Consider the following 24,843-nt stretch of genomic DNA (forward strand, 5'->3'; position numbering starts at 1 on the left):
TAACTAATTAGACTCGACTAACTGACATGACTATTTAATTATTATTATTATTATTATTATTATTATTATTATTATTAAAGGGAGGTTTACTTAAAAACTAAATTTAAACTAATTAAGAAAAATAAGTAAAATAAACAAGAGACAATTTTAATTGATTTAAATAAGATGATGATGAAAAACCACCTAGGCTAGAATCTCCAAAGTTTCTGTTATCAAATAGTTGGAAAATAATAGTTATGGAACTGGGATCGTAAAATAGACACTTAAAAGAAAACCAGAACATGACCCCTGGCACTTTAAGAAGACACCTATGAGTTTCTAACAAGTTTTAAGACACAATAGTTATATGTATTAAACTTCTTTACGGTTATCTAGTTAATTTATTAAAGAGTACCTTTATAGTGAAATCATACCTTACAGCGTGGAAATCAAAGGTAATTTTATAAACTCAATTAACTCGCGGGACAAGGTTAATTAATCAAATCTAGACGGACTCCTTACGAAGAACTAAATCTAGCAATCTTAATCAACAAAGATCTAACAATAACCTATCACCTTACATATTTCTAGGTTAGCAGAACACTTTTATTCGTTTGACTAATAAGAGTATTCCTATGGTTTTATTGCAAATCAACCACAAACTAGTCAAGAACACACTATAAATGACCTAACAAAATCATGTTATATGACAAACAATCACCAAGGATAATGTGGAATAATAAAACTAGAACAACCAAAACCAAGTACACATACGCATCAATCAAGTTAAAATAAATAGTTTACTGAATCCTAAAACCATACCAAAAGAAACAATCCAACTAAAATCAAAACATCAACGATGGTTCATCATAAGGCTAGGCAGTCTATAATGTTTAGCCTAGCATCTTAAAATCAAACAAAACAATAATAAAAGAAATCATGGTGAAAAACCATACAAACGAAATATTAAATGCGATAAAACCCGTAGTCTTCAATCTTGAACAAGTAGCGCTTCACCGGGTGATTCCTTGCCTTCAAAACCACCAAATAACTCCAAAATATTCTCCAAGAAACTCCAAATTCGGCTCTAGTTCATAGGGTATTTTTCAGATTAAGGTTAAAGGTGTATTTATAATGAAACAGGGCCCAAAACTAACAAAATTCGGAAACTTTCTAGAAATAGGGGTCTAGGCGCCGCGCGGCCATGAATGGCCCCCATAATCGTGCTGCGCGGCGTGTAATAAATGGGGGCCGGTATGACCGGCCTGGTCTGACCAGTTATCCTTCCGGTTCTTTCCTGACGTGTCCCGGCTTCTCATTTAGGCTCGTTTTCACTCGTTTTTCACCCTTTTCGAACAAGATCAACTCCCAGAACCTACAAAACATAATAATGTTAGTAGTATACAAATCTGGACTAAAAATGAACAAAAACTATTTAAATATTAAATAAAATATACAAGGGAAACATTAGATACGATTAAGTTATAATTAATTAATAGCTAGTGTTCCCCACAACATGACATACCCCAGTTATCAAGCAATACCCCGAACCATCACCATAGGTGAGTATGCAAAATTTTATTTGTAGGGTTTACATGTGGCGTGTCCCTTGTGGTATGTTTCTTAATGGTAATGGGACGCGAGCAAGGGGACCCCGCATGTCTAACAACGTGAATGATAAAGTCAGTAGTGTATTTGTACTTTTAGTACGTAGTGATCATGTTTATTGACTTATGTGGCAGATAACTGCGGGTTTTCTCTTTTTTAGCTTTATTTTAAATATTCACAACCCCACTTAGGAATTGTGAATTCCTAGATGAATAGACTGCATACAGACCCATGGTCTCCGGACCCGAGACATCCCATCAATACAAGAATGAAGGTTATTAAACCATATGCCAATGAAGTGTAAAACACTAAAACTAAGTAGTTTAAGATTTATATCACCGGCTACACAGCATACTCAAACGTTAAACCTACCCAAGCATCATATGATAACGTATTCAAATATAAAATTGATAATATTTATAACATTCACATTTCATACCAAGAATTGAGGCTTGAGTATGTCCCGACCTTTCATTACTTATCTTCCACGGACAAAACACTTAACCCACAAAATATTTCCGTTTACCCATTTTATCAAATTACCCTTTCATTCTCAAGGCTGAGCCTACCAACACATCCCATGTTAAGTGTGTTTTCTTTTATATTATCTCATATTATTAGTAATTTAAAAAACTAATTTCCGATAAGTATCATCATTTTCCACTTTCACGCAAAAAACTATATTCAATGGACATTTTAAAAACTTTTTTTATTTTTTTATATTATTTTTAGACAGAATTACAAATTTTGTCCTTTAAAAAAAGCCAAATTACGGTTCGTGTCCTTTTCTAAGTTTCCTTGCAGGCGGTGTACTTTAAACTTTTTTTTTCTACACGTTATGTCCTTTACGCTAACTGGGTTAGAAAAACTCAGTTAAATGCCCTCACTTGAGGCGCATGTGAGGGCATTTTTGTCTTTTCGTCTCTACCTGCAACCAGTCACCTACATCACCACCGCCGTCCGTCCGGTAACATCACCACTGTTGTCCCCTTCATCACCACCTTCGTCCGTCCCCTACATGACCACCGCCGTCCGTCACCTTCCTCACCGTTAATCACCATCGTCGTCGCCAGGTTACACCACCGCCGTCACCGTTCTTCACCACCCACATCGTTAAAAGGTACGTTTTTCCGGCCAGATCTGCAACATCGCATTCCGGCCAGATCTGCAACATCGCATTCCAGCCAGATCTGCGAAATCCTCGGATGACGGCCGCATCTCCCACCATCGGCTTTACACAACCTGATTTAGGGTTTTGTTGTGGTGCAAGGTTGGTTGTGAATGGGAGGTATGTATTATATTAATGGTGGTATCGGTCGGAGCGGGAAAAGAAGAAGAAGAAGAAGAAGAAGAAGTTGACTTGGTGAGGAGACTTTCAGGGTGGGAACGGACGGTGGTGATGAAGGGGACAACAGTGGTGATGTTACCGGACGGACGGCGGTGGTGATGTAGGTGACTGGTTGCAGGTAGAGACGAAAAGACAAAAATGCCCTCACATGCGCCTCACGTGAGGGCATTTAACTGAGTTTTTCTAACCCAGTTAGCGTAAAGGACATAACGTGTAGAAAAAAAAAAGTTTAAAGTACACCGCCTGCAAGGAAACTTAGAAAATGACACGAACCGTAATTTGGCTTTTTTTAAAGGACAAAATTTGTAATTCTGTCTTATTTTTAATATTTTTTTTCTTAAAAAAAACGAATTAAACTACGAATGACTGAAAACAATGACTCAAATATCCTATCCCCACACTTAGATTTTTCATTGTCCTCAATACAAGGATAAGGAAGACTTAAAAAAATAAAATAAAAATAAAGTCGGACCACAAAAAACTAAAACCTAAAAATTAAAAACAAAAACTAAAATAAACAAATATTAATAAGCTAGATAATGGAAAAGACTTAGCTGGTAATATATGCATGAAACATGATGCCAAAGTCTTCTTCCATGATTGCCCTCCAAATCCGAACGTGCTCAACAAAACGGTATCTCCTTCTTCTCACACAAGGACGTAAGCGACAAAACAAAACAAAACAAACATATCTAAAATGTATCTTATCATAATGATAGATATTATACAATTGAAGTGTATCATCAATAAACATATAAAATACAATAATCAAGAGCAAATAAATAAACATGAAGTATACGGCTCCACTACTCCATCATCCCCATACTTTTTTATTGGCCTACACGTCAACCTAAAACATACTTAAACCAAACAAAACAAAAAAAACACTACAAACTACTGACTCGATACATGTAAAAATTACAAGAAACCTCCCCACACTTGAACTTAATTAGGAGGCTTCTCTTTGATTTGGACCCTGTCCAACCCGTTCAGTTCCACCCCGAATTTATAAAAAAGTAATATAGCAATGATGGAACCGTAAAATATTAAATTAGAATTAAAAATCAGTAACGGGTCAGACCACCTATATTTAAACTTACCTGGCAAGAGCTAAATGCGTTGTAAGTATCGAGAAGACAGGTTGTGTTTTACATGCAAAGGCTTTTTCATTCCTGTAGACCATCTCCTAAAATGTACGCAAGTTCGGTTTTCAGGTAATTTCTCATCCTCGACCTTCTCCCGTGGTGCTGATTCCGGTTTAACATTCAAAACACATCCTATGGGTCGAAAGTGGTGTGCATCCTCTACCACCACATCATCATCTACAACGTCCTCCACAAGTAGGGCCTCAAAAAATGCAATGTCCTCATCAACATCCAATGTACCCCCCTCGTCATACTCCGACAATCCATCCAACTCTAGATCAAGGAATTCATCTTCGTTACTCAATTTATTCACAACCACATTCGTAGAACCAAACATCAGCTAGAGTGACTCTCCCAAATCTACATCTTCTTCAATCACGTATTTCACCACATATGATTTAAAATACGCAACTTGCTTTTCTTTGTCTATTTCATCATCGGGGTCACTGTAACAACCCGCAAAATCAACAACGTATACTTGTGTGGACTTAGGTGGGACTTTATCAGCCGCTCGTGTCTCCATATCTGGAATGTTCTCCTCTAAATCATCTATATACTCTATGATTGGCTCTTTCCTTTCTTCTGTAAACATCGGGAACAACTCGCTCAACCAATTCATGTATCCCAAATAGTTGCTTTCCGCATCATACTTATAACCAGGTGTTGATTGCTGCTCTATTTGCATGCTCTCCTCTTCGGTTTCTTGAATATATTCGCTATCTGACTTGTACATGCATTGGGAGATCTGCTTAGACCGTTCTTCCACCTTTGTTAGTATACCGGAGATTTCTTTAACTGCATCTTGGAGACCTCCAAAAATAGATTGTTGATTTCTTAGTATAGCATCATGTTCAGCTAATGTTTGTTGGTATTGGCCATCCTTCTCCAATGGTCGGGTCAACAACTCCTCGATCTTATTCAAATACGCCTCAGCACCCCTATTGGGGTTGCTCTCAGAATGTTGACCAAAATCTTGCCCTTGTTTGTATCGATATCCTCGATCCGGTTCGTTATAAAAATATGACGGGACCCCTTTGAAAGATAAAACTGTTTCTGCACATAGGGGTTAGTATGATTATATGTACATGCACGAGTCATATGAAAACCACCACATCTATAAAAATAAAGCTAGAACCCTTGTATGGACAATCACGGGGTAAATGAGGATCACCACACGTATCACAATTAAGGTTACTATAGTATGGACATTTAATGGTAAAATGAGGTCCATTACAAATTTCACACATAATTACAAGAATCTAAACAAGCAAAAGCCACAGGCAATTAGACACCTACGACTCAAAGCAAAAAATAAACAGGTAAAAACCTAATTAACTAAAACCCTAAAAACTCAAAAGCCAAAACACAATATCACGTATATAGCAAGTAAGTCCAATCAGAGTTAACAACGCAATCGCCAAGAGTCCCCGGCAACGGCACCAAAAACTTGATTTGCTAAAAGTAGTTTAATAATTATTAACTAAATTACGCTAATCTAGACACTAAGTAATACTCCCGGAACCTACAAAACATGATAATGTTAGTAGTATACAAATCTTGACTAAAAATGAACAAAAACTATTTAAATATTAAATAAAATATACAAGGGAAACATATATATTTAGCATCATATCAATAAATGGGTCAATGACGGACGAACTTAATCCTAATTGTTGATGACCACGAATCAATAACTGACAAAAGATTAAGAAATAAATTAATAAAAACCGTTTATGCACAAAAGCGAACACAAAGAATTGGTCAACCGAATAATTAACCAAATCCAAATCCAAAGTTAAAGTATAGAATATCAAAACCTAGCATGCAACTCAACTCTACACCCGGAGATGGTTATGAAGCCTTTAGCCTTGCATCTCGATCTTCATTCTCTTGATTATGATGTTGAGGAATGATTTCATGGATAAATGGTGTGATTAGTGTGTGTTGTGGTGGTGTAAATCGCCCCCAAGAAGTCCCAAAACTGTTGGTGAAAAAATAAAATCGACCTTACGGTTTTATCTCTTTAAATATGGAAGAAAATACCAAAAAACCCGTTTTTCGTCAGACCCGGTTTTAAGCTACGGCCGGGCCGCCGTAGCCTACAGCTGGGCTGCCGTAGCTTACGGCCTGGAAGGCGTAGCCTACGGCTGGCCTTGCTCCAAATTTCCGTTTTCTCATTCTTTTTGATTCTCGATCGTCCGGTTAAGATCCCGATCACCTCTCTTCGCATAATCTTGATTGTTCCATCCCTGAACACTCCAAATTAGCCCCCAAATAAGCTTCGTTAAGCTCCGCACACTTGTAACCACAAACGTACTCAAAGGACTCGTGTTTGCAATATTTAACTAATTAAAACGCACGAAATTAAACACTTTACGCATATATATTTACCCACACATCACATCCCCACACCTATCATTTGCTTGCCCTCAAGCAAACTCTCATGCAACACATACACCTCGATCGATTGTTAATCAATTATCAGTATTAATACTAGTGAGGTATAAGGTCATACCCAATTCCGAAGAATTGACACTGTCAAGGTTGATAACCCACCAAACAATTTAATGATACGCTTTAAAACTATGAAACCGCCCAAACGAGTGTACTTTGTTTCCAGTTAAGGCACACATGTGCATACCCCTTATAATATAACATCTCTCCACTAGATTTAATATCTAGACCAACAAAAATTTTCTAGTATCTCTCTGCCCTCAATACCAAGTATAAGCACAATGTAATAAGCTTGGGAGCAAGTCTTATCCCCACCCATTACCCACCGGTTGCATAGAGAAAAGAACTAAGTGTTTTGTTGTGGCTTAGGTTAGGTTGTGGAAGTGGATTTATTTAGTGACTGATGGTGGATGAAACCCAATTTATTTAACAAACAAACACTCACTAATATTTACAAACAGTACTTACTCAAACATTGACTCTTTTTGAGCTTTTCTTTGACTTTCCAATTATTTTTTTAACTAACAAATGTCACATACCTAAACACTGATATTACATAAACAGAGACGGACTTGAGACATACATACATTGGGTATTATTCTCGACAAATAACTTAATCGCAAGTCTTATTATACCAGGTTTCATCCACAGGGTTAAAATAAAAGGTCAAGGCTAACATGGCTTGTAATGTGGGTAAAATTAACAAAGTAAAATGGGATATGCAACACTTGGCTCCTTAGGGATAATGTAGGGTAGCGAATTATTTTTTATTTTTATTTCTATTTTTTTAGGCCAATATAAGGTGGGTTTTCTAAAGTCCTATTTCTCTATACAGGTGGTGGTATTAAGATCTAGAAATCCATGAGAAAACCAAGTTCTAGATATCATGTGCATACTGGTTACTCTCTAATGGCACTCATATGACATGTGTATATAATATATATTATATGTGTATTATATGTAAGGAAAATCTTACACACGTACCGGAGGAATTAGGCTGCCGATATGAAACATGTGTACCCGTCCCCATGACTCGTTATCCCCATCTAAATGGTCCATTTTAATTTTCTATTTTTAAAAAACATTTGCATGGAAATACTTTCGAGAAGTTTAAAAACTGAACTTGACCAAATACCTCTACTTGGCATTAATACTAACAATTAACAAGTTACAATTCCGGCTTTTGCGCACAATTAAACTACTCTAAGGCTAAAAATTTTAATTAAAATTTCCATCCCCACACTTGAGATTTACATTGCCCTCAATGTAACTCATATTTTCAAAAAAATAGATGCAAAACATGGGATATTCATAACAATCGCACATTGAATGACTACCCATCTCCAGATTCAAATTAAGTTGCACACCATAAGATAAAACACACATAGTTTTAAACATAAACATAAACACAAACACCAACACCAACCACACGACCTAAAAGTTCATACGCCACCCAACCGCCCATAAACACAAATATTAAACAGTCAATAGAAAATAAAAGAAAGGGAGAAACACAAGGACCTGATTAGCGGATCAGCGAGTGCTCAATAATAAGGTGGTTGTGGGTCACCAAATATAGGTCTCATGGTATCCATGACACCAGAAAAGTTAAACGCGTCCGACGAACTACCCGCACCAGCATCACGAGTTGCATCAGCATGAGGATCCACCCACCTCGAATGATGAACTGAGGTGGTGGATAGTGTGTACTCCCGTCAAACTGCCCCAAATTTGTGTAGTCAATCATTGGTGGATTATCCACCACTGGCTCACCCCGATGACATGCCTCATGTACTCGATTCTAGCGATCATGCTCATATCTGTTATTAATTTCTTGCTGCCAGTTATACGCGTGGGTTTGATTCCACAAATCCATCTGGTCATACAACCTTTGAGTCTCCCTTCGCTGCCTCTCTACATTCCTATTCTGTTGATAAAATATGTATTGAAACTCACTACCCCAACTACCATAGACTGGTGGCCTCGACGCTTGTAGCCAGTCGACCATACCTGCATCATCCTGAACCATCTCATGTGGAAGCAGAGTCGGGACTTGTTATGGCTGCCCCGATGAAGTTCCACCCTGATCACTTCCCGCTGCACTTCGTGGAACCTGATGGCCCCGACTACCCGGAAGAAACACGTACGGTTCCTCAATCACATTCTCTCCATGACCACTCTTCAATGCCCTCAAATGCACCAGTGTATCAAAATGTTGGATATAAACATATCCCCCCTTGCTCATGATTAATCAAATTCTCTTTCTGCAACTGTTCTTTATCAAAAGGGCTAAGATTCTTTTCAACCGTGGGTGTATCCGCTCGAATAGCCCCTTTTGCCTTCAATAAAGCTATAATCAAACGACAGTGTGGCACAATCAACTTTGCCTTCGACTCTCTTGCCATCCAAATACTCATCATACCCAAATACAGGTAAGTAATCTTCGGTGTACCCGTCATCAATGCATGCAAAACCGGAATTTCCCTTTTTCTAATTTGCGTTTTGTCACCTCGCCTCGGCATTACATTATGGATCAAAAAACTCAACAACAACCTCACTTTCATCTTCAAATTATTTCGCATCATCGTGTGGGAAAGTCCCGGTCTAAAAAGCTCAAGTTTCATTCTCTCATACAAAGGATGTTTATCCGGGTTTGCATACAATTCATCCTCTGAGGGAACACATACTCTCCTGATGGTTTCGAATCGAATGGTGCTATCCTCCGCATGGTTTCCAACGACGTAACCACCTCTTTGTTATTTTCATTTCCAATCAACCTCATCGACTTGTTCGGATTACTTCCCCAATCAACTCTCAACGATGCAACCCACTCTTGAATAGTATCCATGTAAATTTCCTTATCTTCGCCATCGTAGCACTTCAAAGCTGCTTCCCAACCCAAGCTCTCAAACTTAGTTACAATACCAAACGGCCTCAACTGGGTCTTCAAATCTGTTTCTCACACACAAAATCATCTCTCTTGTTTTTCAGTTTGGCTATCTCATCATTATATAACTCCGCTTGCCAATACCGATTCATTCCCGATAGCGGGGCCCCTCCCCAAAGTGGTTTAAATAGAGGCGCCATTCCTTCATCTTCTATGGTTCTTTCATTGGATTCTCCTCATCCTCATAATCTCGTAAAATCAATATTCTCTTGGGCAAAGGGGGTGGGTCGGCCGACGATGAGGCAGCCTTCCCTTTGTTCCTTGACGGGTTTTTCCTTGTGTCACCAGTCCTTCCCATCCTACAATCACAACCAATCTAACAATTCAAGTCAAATGACATATTCCAAAACAATAAACCTCCAAATGTCCCCACGCTTGTTATTGGTTATGGGTGTATGACTTGTTCTTCTAATACTTATAAAAACTACTTCAAGTTCCAACTCGTAAAGGTTTGATCTATGCAATTAACCCAACATGCTTTTATTAATTTTATAAACATCAATCACACAATCATCAACTCCCATCTTGTAAAATTTCAACAAGTCAACTTAACCAAATCAATATAACCAATGACACCCATATACCAATCCCCTAACAAATCTAACTTACAAGTATGGTGGAAGTATCACCATAACAATCCCTAACCTCAATCAACATACATCATGTAAAAATTGAACTTTATCACAAACTTTAAAATTCTTCAATGAAAAATAAGTGAAATACATACCTTTTTAGTGATGAAAGTAGATGCACTAAGCTTCAATTACGTGGAAAAACACTTAAACTTGCAAATCCCCAAACTTGGTTCTTAGTGTTCTTCACACTCAACACAAATCCGACAGAAATCGAGAAAGAATTGATGAAAACCGACACTACACGTGAGTTTCTCTCAAAAAATGAATGAGTTTAGAGTCCAGAATCAAGTGATTTGGTTAAGAATTGAGGGAGTTTGGGTTGTGGGTTTTAGGTTTCTTTGGTTTATGGAGATAGAGAAGAAAAGAATAAGAAGAGAGAAAGAAGTAGAAGAAGAAGAAGAAAGAATGTGAAATATGTGGTGGAGATTTATTTCTTAAAATAATTTATTATTATTATTATTATTATTATTATTATTATTATTATTATTATTATTATTATTTCGGAAAAAAGCTTATCCCCGACGGTAGGATACATCCGGGGTGTTGTAGCTTACAACTATCTTACGGTGGGTCACTGGCGTAAAGCAGGGAGCTCAGGCCGAAACCTACGCACTGGTCGTAAGCTACGGCTAGCCAGCTGTAGGCTACAACTACTACAGTAAATTTATTATTATTATTATTATTATTATTACTATTATTATTATTATTAAGACAAAATAATAAGCAAAAAAACAAAAAAAAAACGCTCGGGTTGCCTCCCGAGAAGCGCTGAATTTAGAGTCTACAGCCCGAAGTTACCTGGCCCTTAACATTCGGCTAAATATGATGGTGCAGTAGCTACAAAGCTCACCACTGACTCATGTATGCTCTTAATCAAATCCGCATCTTCCAAATACAGTTTCAGCCGATATGCCCATTCACTACATGCCTTAGGTGATCGTCAAAATCTTCAATTTCGACCTCGCCAAACTGACCGACGCGCTTTACCTGATACGGTCCCATCCATTTACTTTTTAACTTACCCAGGAATAGTTTTGCTCTCGAGCTGTATAACCAAACCCGCTGTCATTCTTCAAAAGTCTTTCTCTTGATCTTGGCATCGTGCACTTGCTTCATTCTGTATTTATATCCGTACGCGCATTCATACGCTTCATCCCGCAACTCCTCCAGCTCACATATATTCAGCTTTCTTTCCTTACCTACACACTCATAATCTAGATTAACATTTTTCACAGCACATAAGCACGATGAGCAAGTTCCACAGGTAAATGACATCCTTTTCCGTAAAATAACCGATAGGGTGTGGTACCAATAGGTGTTTTAAAAGCAATACGGTAAGCCCATAAAGCATCATTTTAGTCTTTTCTGTCGGAACTTACCGTCTTGTAAAATTTCCTTAATATGTTTATTGGATACCTCAACCTGACCACTCGTTTGAGGACGATATGGTGTGGCTATTCGGTAGTTTACGCCATACCGTTTAAGTAATTTTCCATAATTAAAGTTTTTAAAATGAGAACCCCCGTCACTTATAATAATGCGAGGAACGCCAAATCTTGATAAAATATTTGATTGGAAAAATTTACAAACAACGGCATGGTCATTTCTTTTGGTGGCGATTACTTTAACCCATTTTGAAACATAATCAACCGCCACCAAAACATAGTAATTCCCGAAGGAATTTGGGAATGGGCCCATAAAATCAAACCCCCAAACATCAAAGATGTCGACGAGGATTGGTTGCATGGGCATCTCATTCCTCCTGGAAATGCTACCTAATTGTTGACATCTCACACAGTTCTTAGCATATTATGCTGCATCTTTAAATAAACTAGGCCAATAAAAAACACAAGCTAAAATTTTATGACTCATTTTTTGCCCGCATGCGAGTGAGTGTGCGTATGACAACACACTTCAAATCCCCTCAGCCGCAATTTAAACAAGTCTGGGTCTTCCCACACGTATTGTTTCACCTTATACATAAATTGATGTTTCTTCTTCTTGGGCCAGAATTCTTGGATGGTACCTGCAACAAGAAAATTAATGATATCAACATACCATGGTAAGGTAGAAATAGCAAACAATTGCTCGTCTGGGAATGATTCATTTATAGCCCTCGTGTTTCGTTCCTCTTGACCCGTCAGTCTAGATAAGTGATTAGCAACCACATTCTCGCTTCCCTTTTTATCACGCATTTTCACGTCAAACTCTTGGATCAACAAAATACATTTAATCAAGCACGTCTTTGCATCCTTCTCCATCAAATACTTAAGAGCGTTGTGATCTGAAAACACAATAACCTTGCTCCCACAAATATAAGATCTAAACTTATCCAATGCATATAATACTGCAAGCAACTCCTTTTTCGTAGTTGTGTAGTTTATTTGAGCATCGGAAAGAGTTTTGCTTGCATAGTATATGTCAACGGCTTTCTTATCCACCCGTTGACCCAAAACAGCCCCAACCACATAAACAATTGCATCACCCGTAATTTCAAATGAAAGTGACCAGTCATGTGATAGAAAAATTGGGGCTTCAACCTATTTGTTTTTAAGAACATTAAATGCATTTAAATAATCTTCATCAAAAACAAATGGTATATCTGTTAAAAGAAAATTACACAACGGTTTCGTGATGACACAAAAATTTTTAATGAACCATCGGTAAAATCCGGCATGTCCTAAAAAAGACTAGATTCCTTTAACATTTGTAGGAGGTGGCAAATTAGATATGACATTAACTTTTGCCCGGTCAACCTCAATCCCCCTACCCGAGATGACATATCCTAAAAGTGTTCCCTCTTAAACCATGAAATGGCTCTTTTCCCAACTTAAGACCAGATTCGTTTCCACACATCTTTTTAAAACCTTTGTTAATTCGTTCAAACATGAATCAAAATATGAGCCGAAAATAGAAAAATCATCCATAAATATTTCAAGTGATTCCCCGACCATATCTGAAAAGATACTGATCATGCACCTTTGAAAGGTGGCCGAGGTATTACCCAAGCCAAAAGGCATTCGCCTAAATGCAAAAGTACCGTATGGACACGTGAAAGTGGTCTTATGTTGGTCATCGGGGTGGATAGCAATTTGATTACATCCCAAGTATCCATCTAAAAAACAATAAAATTTCTGACCTAATAATTTTTCGATGATTTGGTCAATGAACGGTAGAAGGAAATGTTCTTTAGTTGTCGCGGCATTTAACTTCATGTAGTCAACGCAAATTCGCCACCCGGTTACCGGTCGGGTCACAATTTCCTCACCTTTTTCATTACGGGTTATCTGAATGCCCGCCTTCTTTGGAACCGTTTGCGTTGGACTTACCCAGGTACTATCCGAGATAGGGAAAATAATTCCCGCTTCCAACCACTTCAAAACTTCTATCTTTAAAACTTCACGCATATTTGGATTCAACCATCTTTGTGCATCATGTGCGGGTTTCACCTCGGGATCCGTGATAATCTTATGCATCACGATAGAAGGACTAATTCCCTTCAAGTCTGCAATTGTCCCACCCAATTGCTGCTTTATGCTCTTTCAACACTTCCATCAAAGCCTTTTCCTGATTTTCTTCTAATTTGAGGCGATGATTGTAACACCCCGACCAAAGGCGGATTATACATCGGGGCGCCACATATTGCTTCATTACTCGCGACACTATTGGTGTCAATATTTATTAATACACATTTTATCGCGCACGCGCAGCGGGGAAAATAAAGAACATAAATCAAACATAAATCAATATATTATAAATTATAACATTCAAACAACATTAACTTGTCTTGATACATTTTAATTCTAGGTCCAAAAGTAAAAACGTCCTACGTGTCCACAAGCTCCAAAACAGCTACTGCAAACCTGAACATGTGTTAAAATAAACGTCAAACACTTGCGTGTTGGTGAGAAATCAAGTTTAATACAATACATAGATAACAATAAAATCTGCGCGCAACATGTGTATGTCTGGTTTTCAACAAGGGTGTAATCTGATCGGGACCAACTCTAAGAGACAAGACTGCCAGTGCTCACAATTGAGCTCACAAACAAGACTAACTGTGCATGTGTAAACAAAAGAGAAATCATAAACGAATGTTCTCCCGTGTTCATCTAATGGTACCATGAAAACTGCGGAATAGACCGACAAGACGGTTAATGATCCACACATACAAATAAACAGCCAAGTCTACGTCCTCAACACATGGGATACTGCGCGACTAAAGTTCATAAACAAGTTTAAGACTCTAAGTTTGATATGAACACATGAACATCCCAAAGTATTTAAAATAAAAAGGGATTAGATACGAGATAACTCACTTGATAAACGATGCGGTGAAAGATATGCAAGAATCAACTCTTAAACAAGCAAAGTTAACCTATAATTAAGATTATTGTTTTAACGATCTGTTTTAAGTCTTGATAATAAGTTAGCATAATTAATAAGTAAATTATTATATAATATATATATATTACCGGAAAAGCAGGGCAGAACAGGGAGGAAGACGGAGGCAGAGAGGAAGACGGCAGAGAGAGCAAGGAGCAAGAGAACAGGAGAGATTAAGTGTTTGTGTGTGATGTGTTATGAAAATATTATTATTATATATAGGAAAACCCTAGGAGACACAAACCCTAGAAAAAGGGGAAAAGATCTCAAAAAGTAAAAGAAAAGATATCAACGGTAAAAAGTTCTGAAAAGTAAAGATATCAAAAGATATGGCAGCTGCAGGGGGCAAGATAAAGCTGCCAGGGAACAGTAAAAAGCATGGGCGGGTCAGATAAAGGTACTGGTCAAGCATGGCAAAAGCAGATCTCAAAAGATAATGTCAGTCACTTTTTCTACCAACCAATGGGGTTGGTACGCATGCTGCGCCGAAAGTAACTATTCAGACATCAGATAGGTTAGGTCAACAGCACAGAAGAAAAGACATGACAAAAGCTAACGGCTAGATTAAACAGAAGATACAAGGGTTAAGCGCGGGAAGGCTGAGTGCGCGAGCGCGAAGGCTGGCACAACAACCCTTAGCGCACTGCGGGAAGAATCACAAATCCTTAGCGTGCCGCGTGAAGAACTAGAATTCTAAGCGCATCGCGGGAAGAACATACATTCTTAGCGCATTGCGGGAAGAACATGCATTCTTAGCGCGCTGCGAGAAGAGTTCTCTTCACGCATCGCAGGAACAAGATGTCTTCACGCAGGCTTCCATGTAAGGAGTCTGGCGCGTGGAGCTGCAGACATCCTTAGGCGGGAAGAACCAAAGGACAAGCAAAGAGGGAAACAAGGCGGAAAGAGAGAAGGAAGAGGGAGGGGACAGCGGAAAGAAAGAGAGAGAAAAAGGCGGGAAGGAAATATATATTTTTATTATTAAAAGTAAAATATAAGTATAAATAAATATTAAATCATAAAAGAAAGAGATCGGGTCAGAGAAACGGGTACCTGGGTCGGGTTGGATCAGGGCAGATGTCACAGTCTCCCCTACTTTAAGAAATTTCGTCCCGAAATTTATCTCGAAGTAGGTTGCGCAGAGAACAGGTGCGGGTACTTGATCTTCATTTGATCTTCCCTTTCCCATGTAAACTCGGCTCCGCGCTTGGACTCCCAACGAACTTTCACGATAGGGATACGACTGCGCTTGGTTTGCTTAACCTCGCGATCCATAATCTCAACAGGCTTCTCAACGAAATGCATAGATTCATCAACTTGAACTTCATCGAGTGAAATGTGAAGGTTCTCGTCAGCTAAACACTTCTTGAGATTGGATACATGGAACGTTGGATGCACATTACTGAGCGCGGGCGGCAGGTCAAGTCTGTAGGCAACTTTTCCCACACGCGCGAGAATCTTGAATGGACCAACATAACGAGGAGCAAGCTTACCCTTCTTCCCAAAGCGGACAACACCTTTCCAGGGCGACACTTTGAGGAGAACAAGATCACCAACTTGAAATTCGAGAGGCTTTCGCCTACGATCTGCGTAACTCTTCTGTCGGCTTCTGGCAGTCAGCAGATGATCACGGATCTTGGCGATTTTATCGGTTGTCTCTTGAACAAGTTCGGGTCCTGTGATTTGAGCTTCACCCACTTCGCTCCAACAAATCGGGGAGCGGCACTTACGACCGTAAAGTGCTTCAAATGGGGCCATACCGATACTGGAATGATAGCTGTTATTATAAGAGAACTCAATCAAAGGCAGGTGCGAATCCCAATTACCTCCAAAATCAAGAACACAAGATCGGAGCATGTCCTCAAGAGTTTGAATAGTTCACTCAGACTGACCGTCAGTCTGAGGATGATATGCCGTACTCATGTCCAAGCGAGTTCCTAGCGCAGATTGGAGAGATTTCCAAAAGCGAGATATAAAACGGCCATCGCGATCGGATATGATGCTCAAAGGAGTACCATGGCGGCAGACAATTTCCTTGACATAAAGCTGCGCGAGTTGCTCAACACGGTAGTTTTCACGAATGGGCAGGAAGTGAGCAGACTTAGTCAATCGATCCACTATTACCCAAATGCTATCATGTTTGCTTGCTGTCAAAGGTAACTTGGTAATAAAGTCCATTGCTACACATTCCCATTTCCACGTAGGAATTTCTGGTTGTTCGAGCAAACCAGATGGGCGTTGGTGTTCAGCTTTCACTTTAGAACAAGTCAGGCATTTAGCTACGAACACAGCAATATCCTTTTTCATACCGGGCCACCAATAAGTTATGCGCAAATCCTTGTACATCTTATCAGCGCCAGGATGAATAGAATACCGAGATTTGTGCGCTTCACACAGGATATCAGCGCGAAGATTCTCATCACAAGGGATCCAGATGCGATTGAGATAGCAAAGAATTCCACTCAGATTAGGGACAAAATGCGCTTCCGCGCCACACGCTAACTCGGCGCGAAGGTTACCGTTACTGATGGATGCGCGCTGCGCGTCACGAATACGCGATTCAAGGTTGCTTTGAATCGGCGCAAAGTGAAGATGCGTGCGCGGCAAGATACAGTTAAGTTGGCAGGGTTTTCGGCTGAGCGCATCGGCTACCACATTAGCCTTACCAGGATGATACCGGATCTCACAATCGTAATCGCTGATGAGTTCGTTCCATCGGCGTTGTCTCATGTTAAGTTCCTTTTGATCAAAGATATGCTGAAGGCTTTTATGGTCAGTGTAAAGGATACACTTAGTGCCATAAAGGTAGTGTCTCCAGATCTTCAAGGCAAAAACAACTGCACCAAGTTCGAGATCGTGAGTTGTATAATTCTTTTCATGAACCTTGAGTTGCCTTGATGCGTAAGCGATAACCTTGCCTCGTTGCATAAGAACACAACCGAGACCTTGGTTGGATGCATCGCAATACACGACAAAATCATCATTACCCTCAGGTAGCGCAAGAACAGGAGCTTCACACAACAAACGCTTGAGCGTCAGAAAGGCTTCTTCTTGCTTCGAGCCCCAAATATACGGTTTACCTTTGTGCGTTAGAGCTGTTAAAGGCAAAGCGATCTTTGAGAAGTTTGAAATGAAACGCCGGTAATAACCAGCTAAGCCCAGAAAGGAACGGATCTCAGAAGGAGAGGATGGCGTAATCCAGTTCTTGATTGCTTCAATCTTGGATGGGTCGACATGAATACCCATCTTGTTTACAACATGTCCAAGAAACTGTACTTCATCAGACCAAAATTCACACTTGGAAAGCTTAGCATAGAGTTGCTCGGCTCTAAGCTTTTGCAATACCAATCGGAGATGTTGCTCATGCTCGGCCTTGGTCTTAGAATACACCAGAACATCATCGATAAATACGATCACGAATTTATCCAAGAAAGGCCTACACACCCGATTCATTAGATCCATGAAAACGGCGGGTGCGTTGGTTAGACCGAAGGACATGACCAAGAATTCAAAATGGCCATAACGAGTACGAAAAGCAGTCTTCGGAACATCTTCATCGCGGATACGCAACTGATGATAACCAGAACGGAGATCGATCTTCGAGAAACAAGAGGCACCTTGGAGTTGATCAAAGAGGTCGTCAATACGCGGTAAGGGATACCGGTTTTTAATGGTGAGTTTGTTCAACTCGCGGTAATCAATACACATGCGAAACGATCCATCTTTCTTTTTAACGAACAACACCGGAGCACCCCAGGGCGAAGAGCTAGGGCGAATGAATCCTTTAGCAGTCAACTCTTGAAGTTGGCTGGCCAATTCTTGCATCTCAGCGGGTGCAAGACGATAAGGAGATTTAGCTACGGGGGAAGCACCAGGGACAAGATCAATACGAAACTCGACTTCACGAGCGGGAGGGATACCAGGAAGATCATCAGGAAAAACTTCAGGGAAATCACGCACAATCGGGATATCGCGAAGCTTCTTTCCTTCATCGGGTTTAACCACATGGGCTAGAAATGCAATACACTTCTTCCGCATGAGTCTTTGGGCTTCGGCGCAAGACATAAGTTTAAGACCACTGGAGGGTTTCTCGCCGTAGATATGAAGATCACCATTTTCTCGAGGAATGCGAATCATCTTCTTGGCGCAAATAACTTCGGCGCGATTATTCGAGAGCCAGTCCATACCAATGATAACATCAAAGCTTCCAAGAGGCATGGGGATGAGGTCGATTAGAAAATCGTTTTCGTTAAGATTAAGCGTACAATCTTTAATCACTGAGTTAATTAAAACAGTTTCACCGTTAGCCAATTCAACTGAAAAATCTTCTTTTAAATCGCTGCGCGGTCGCGCAAGCTTCTGCTCGAAGGCGCGAGAGATAAAACTTCGATCGGCGCCAGTATCAAAAAGTACAGAAGCATAAAATCCGTTAAGTAAAAATGTACCATTAACTACGTCATTATTCGCTTGCGCTTGGTGCGCGGTTATGTTAAAAGCTCGTCCACGCGTCACTTGGTTTGAAATCTGGTTCACCGGATTCGCTTGCGTAATCTGAACTTGTAGCCTTGGGCACGCGTTCCGGAAATGACTGGGATCACCGCAGTTAAAGCACGATCTGGGTCGTGGGTTTTGGTAGGTTGGTTGTGGATTCTGCGGGTAGACTGGTGGGGTTGGCGCAATTGGATTGGCGAGAAGGACTCTACAGTTCTCAGCAGTGTGACCAGTACGGCCACATCGGGTACAAAGTCGACACGGGGTTTGGGTTGGGTGGTGAAATCTACAGGTTGGGCAAAAGGGATGGTTTCCTGTGTAAGGTTTCTTAGTTGGCGGGGCAGGGAGTGCTGGATTGGTTAAGGCATAGTTGTGGACTACAGGAGGTGTTGGGTAGGTTGACAGGGGTTGAGGGGCGTAAACTGGGGGTTGATAAATGGGTTGCTGGACAATGGGCGGGTTGGTAAGCGCATAGGCTTGTCTGCGCCTACGTTTCTGGTTATGGTTTGAGGGTTCTGGTTTGGTTTCTGTTGGTTCAGGGACAGTCTTGGTGGGTTTGGTCTTCTCAGTTCCCCGCAGGAACAGGGTTCCTGCTCTGACATGGTTGTCGCTGAGCACAGCGGCCAACTCGATGGCGTCAGAGAGAGTAACTGGGTTTCTGGCCCATACAGAATCTTGAATTTCCATGGGGAGACCCCCAAGGAATTTCTCTATGGCTCGGCGGGTAGGGGTAACAAGGTGAGGGACAAGCAGGCTTAGTTCATGGAAGCGCGTCGCGTACTCGCGCGCTTCACCACTGTACTGCTTAAGGTTCCAAAATTCCTCCTCCAGGCGCTTAACTTCGTTGGGAGGGCAGAATTCTCGCGTAAGAATTTCCTTGAATTCCTCCCATGTTATGCTAGAAGCAGCCTCTGCGCCACGCGCATGAGCTACTCCATTCCACCATGTAAGCGCTCTGGATTCCAGGACACTGGAAGCATACAGGGTTCGTCTGTCTGAGGGGCATTGGGTGTGGAGGAAAGTGTTTTCTATCTTCTCGAGCCATTGGAGCATCACGGTGGCTCCTCCAAGACCTGTGAACTTTGGAGGGTTACCCGCATTGAAGGATTTAATGTTGTAACTGGAGGTATTAGCATTGTTTTGGTTTAAGGCTTGGGCTATTGCGGCGGCCATTTCCTGGGAACGTTGCTGTCTACGCATGCGCGAGGCTTCTCTTCTCTGAAATCGGCGAGATAGCGGAGGCATTCTATAAAAGTTTTAATTTTAGTTAATATCTTGGTTTTTAGCACAAAGTTTTAATCTTATAAAGCTTGGTTTCACGGAGTCAGTTACAGTCAACAGTTAAAGTAAAATAAATGATCCTAAATGCAGACTTAATAAAGGTAACAAATTCGAATCAAGAAATCGACCATTCATGTATCACCATGACTTTCCGAATTCCCAATTGAAAATATACGAGCAAACGAGTATTGGAGATTGACGATTCATGTATCACCATGACTTTTCAATCTTCAATATAAAGCATACAAGAAAATGAGTATTGGAGGTTGACAATTCATGTATCACCATGACTTTTCAAGTCTCCAACCTCAGAACATAATCGTAAATGGAAATTGAAAATCAACTATTCATGTATCACCATGACTTTTCGGATTTTCAAATCCAACAAACGAATATGTATGTAAAATCAATAAAAATCGAAATTCAACAAAAATCGAAATATCGCGAAATAAAACATAAAATCATATACTGCGTAAGCGCGAGCATATTCATAAATAACGAGTAATTAACAATAAGCGCGCAAACATGAGATTCCTCTCATGCGCGAGGAGGGACTCTTAGGTATTCTAGGCCGTTACGTCTAACCACCTATCCTAAAGTCAACGAGCTCTGATACCAATCTGTAACACCCCGACCAAAGGCGGATTATACATCGGGGCGCCACATATTGCTTCATTACTCGCGACACTATTGGTGTCAATATTTATTAATACACATTTTATCGCGCACGCGCAGCGGGGAAAATAAAGAACATAAATCAAACATAAATCAATATATTATAAATTATAACATTCAAACAACATTAACTTGTCTTGATACATTTTAATTCTAGGTCCAAAAGTAAAAACGTCCTACGTGTCCACAAGCTCCAAAACAGCTACTGCAAACCTGAACATGTGTTAAAATAAACGTCAAACACTTGCGTGTTGGTGAGAAATCAAGTTTAATACAATACATAGATAACAATAAAATCTGCGCGCAACATGTGTATGTCTGGTTTTCAACAAGGGTGTAATCTGATCGGGACCAACTCTAAGAGACAAGACTGCCAGTGCTCACAATTGAGCTCACAAACAAGACTAACTGTGCATGTGTAAACAAAAGAGAAATCATAAACGAATGTTCTCCCGTGTTCATCTAATGGTACCATGAAAACTGCGGAATAGACCGACAAGACGGTTAATGATCCACACATACAAATAAACAGCCAAGTCTACGTCCTCAACACATGGGATACTGCGCGACTAAAGTTCATAAACAAGTTTAAGACTCTAAGTTTGATATGAACACATGAACATCCCAAAGTATTTAAAATAAAAAGGGATTAGATACGAGATAACTCACTTGATAAACGATGCGGTGAAAGATATGCAAGAATCAACTCTTAAACAAGCAAAGTTAACCTATAATTAAGATTATTGTTTTAACGATCTGTTTTAAGTCTTGATAATAAGTTAGCATAATTAATAAGTAAATTATTATATAATATATATATATTACCGGAAAAGCAGGGCAGAACAGGGAGGAAGACGGAGGCAGAGAGGAAGACGGCAGAGAGAGCAAGGAGCAAGAGAACAGGAGAGATTAAGTGTTTGTGTGTGATGTGTTATGAAAATATTATTATTATATATAGGAAAACCCTAGGAGACACAAACCCTAGAAAAAGGGGAAAAGATCTCAAAAAGTAAAAGAAAAGATATCAACGGTAAAAAGTTCTGAAAAGTAAAGATATCAAAAGATATGGCAGCTGCAGGGGGCAAGATAAAGCTGCCAGGGAACAGTAAAAAGCATGGGCGGGTCAGATAAAGGTACTGGTCAAGCATGGCAAAAGCAGATCTCAAAAGATAATGTCAGTCACTTTTTCTACCAACCAATGGGGTTGGTACGCATGCTGCGCCGAAAGTAACTATTCAGACATCAGATAGGTTAGGTCAACAGCACAGAAGAAAAGACATGACAAAAGCTAACGGCTAGATTAAACAGAAGATACAAGGGTTAAGCGCGGGAAGGCTGAGTGCGCGAGCGCGAAGGCTGGCACAACAACCCTTAGCGCACTGCGGGAAGAATCACAAATCCTTAGCGTGCCGCGTGAAGAACTAGAATTCTAAGCGCATCGCGGGAAGAACATACATTCTTAGCGCATTGCGGGAAGAACATGCATTCTTAGCGCGCTGCGAGAAGAGTTCTCTTCACGCATCGCAGGAACAAGATGTCTTCACGCAGGCTTCCATGTAAGGAGTCTGGCGCGTGGAGCTGCAGACATCCTTAGGCGGGAAGAACCAAAGGACAAGCAAAGAGGGAAACAAGGCGGAAAGAGAGAAGGAAGAGGGAGGGGACGGCGGAAAGAAAGAGAGAGAAAAAGGCGGGAAGGAAATATATATTTTTATTATTAAAAGTAAAATATAAGTATAAATAAATATTAAATCATAAAAGAAAGAGATCGGGTCAGAGAAACGGGTACCTGGGTCGGGTTGGATCAGGGCAGATGTCACAATGATGGCGGGTAATGTGTTGTTGTCTCCCAAAAACACATATTTGGTGTTTTGGGAGTTCCTTCAAATCAACTGACGGTGGACTCTCAAGTGAAGGCCTCAACTTGGAGTCAATGACGTCCAGTAGTTTCTCCACCGGTTGAGACCATGGAGGTTTACCGATACTTGCAGCATAAATTTCAACCTCTCTTTCTTCCTTCTCCAACTGATGTGAATGCTCAACTGTTGTCCTGCAACAAGTAACACACTCCTCTGTGGCATCTTCCTCATTTTCATGAGGATTCAACCCGTCAATTATTTCAACCGAGATTCATCACTCACAAGAGGGTTAGAAACGTTTGAAAAAAATTCAACCTAAGATTTTTATTCCCAAAAGCCATGTCAACTATACCGGCTCTACAGTTTATTAAAGAATTTTCGGTTGCCAAAAAGGGCTTACCGAGAATCACAGTCGTTTGTGTTTTGGGTTAACTGTGACATAATCTAGAACCAGAAATTCGACCGGGTAATAGAAATCCTCGATCATAATAATCACGTCAGTAACAATTCCCCTAGGAAGCTTAAGTGTCAGATCGGCTAACACCACAGTGGTGTCGGCTTTTATAAGTTGACCAAAATCATATTGGTCATATAAGTTTTCCGAAAGAATACTCACCTCCGCTCCAAGATCTAATAACGCCCTCGTCATTTTAAAATCACCTACTTGAATGAGTATTATTGGCATTCCCGGAACTTGTAACTTGGGTGGGAGGATTCCCGTCAAAACCGAACTCACATTAGTCGTTAAATCGACCTCTTTAGGCATCTTATGAGTTCATTTTTTAGTACATATGCGGGGACTTGTTTAATAGCATTAATGAGGGGTAAATTAATTTTTACTTGTTTAAAGACTTCCCACATTTCCTCCTGTTGTGGGCCCCTTTTTTTGGTGATGATGTTGCGGGATTCACCAATTCCTGAGGAAACGGAACAGTTTTACCCGTGGGCCCCGTCTCCTTGGTTATTGGTGTTTCTTTTTCTTTTACCGATTCGTTTAAATTTTTATTAATTGACTTTTTCGATTTATTTATTGGTATAATCTCCACGTCATCATTAGTGCTATCCATTTCCCCCAGGTCTTCCACCATTCCTTCAATGAAGGTTGATGATGGATTTACCCCGTTTTCATAAACCTTACCATTCCTAAGGGTACTTACCTGGTTAATTTGGGTATTCTTCCCACTTGAAGAGTTGTTATTCTGGTGTCTAGGATTCTTAAGGTGCTTGCCTCTTCGAATTATTTTCATGTCTCTCCAAAAGCCCCCAATCCACTTTCTCATCGTTTGCAAGAAAATATCCATTCGTGATAGCTTGGAGATAACGAACATCATCATTTGAGAGACTATCATGGAATGCCTTTATCAATTCCCATAAGGCAATTCCATGATGCGAACAAGTTCTCAGCAATCGTTTGAACCTTTGGAATGCTTCATAAAAGGTTTCACCGGTGATTTGCTGAAAACTTCAAATATTGTTGCGAGCCTCGGTGGTTCTCTACGGCGTATAATACTCATCTAAAAACTGTTGCACCAAGTCCCCCCAAGTGAAGATACTAGCTGATGACAATAATAAAAACCACTGTTTCGCTGCATCTTTCAAACTAAACTAGAAGAGCACCATCTTCACTTATTCTGCAGTAAAACCTTTACTTGAGATGAGTGCACATATCGAGTTGAAATCACTCAAGTGCAGGTATGGTTCTTCTGTAGCCTTTCCATGAAACGCTGGTAACCCCGTCAAACTGTTCTGCCTCACTGAAAAAGTCCTTCCATGTCTGACCGGAATAATGATCGGTAGAGAATTCGTAGCCACTTGTGGGATGAAGTGGCTTTGAACTCCCCTGACTGGTGGTGGGACAAATGCTCTTGGGACTCCATCGTCAAAATCATAGTACGACTGTTCATGGTTTGGTGGCCGTCTTGGTGCTGGATCTCTTTAATATTCTGGATGGTTCTGTCTAATTTTTTGGTTATCACGGAGATGTTGTTGCTGATATCGACCCCCCTGCTCATCTCTAAGCTCATCCTCATCCTCGGAATCG

At 40.2% G+C, this 24,843-nt stretch overlaps 1 non-coding gene across 1 annotated transcript; it reads left to right on the forward strand.

Annotated features, from left to right (window-relative positions):
• Positions 1-24,180: 24,180 nt before the first annotated feature.
• On the forward strand, positions 24,181-24,286 carry LOC143545857 (small nucleolar RNA R71). The gene has a single exon (XR_013137511.1). It is a non-coding gene; the product is annotated as a small nucleolar RNA R71 (small nucleolar RNA).
• The last annotated feature ends 557 nt before the right edge of the window (positions 24,287-24,843 follow it).

This window comes from Bidens hawaiensis, unplaced genomic scaffold (assembly GCF_021521415.1).
Source record: "Bidens hawaiensis isolate Kalapana, Puna unplaced genomic scaffold, B.hawaiensis_p1.1 tig00014093_1, whole genome shotgun sequence".
In the NCBI taxonomy this organism is placed as follows: domain Eukaryota; kingdom Viridiplantae; phylum Streptophyta; class Magnoliopsida; order Asterales; family Asteraceae; genus Bidens; species Bidens hawaiensis.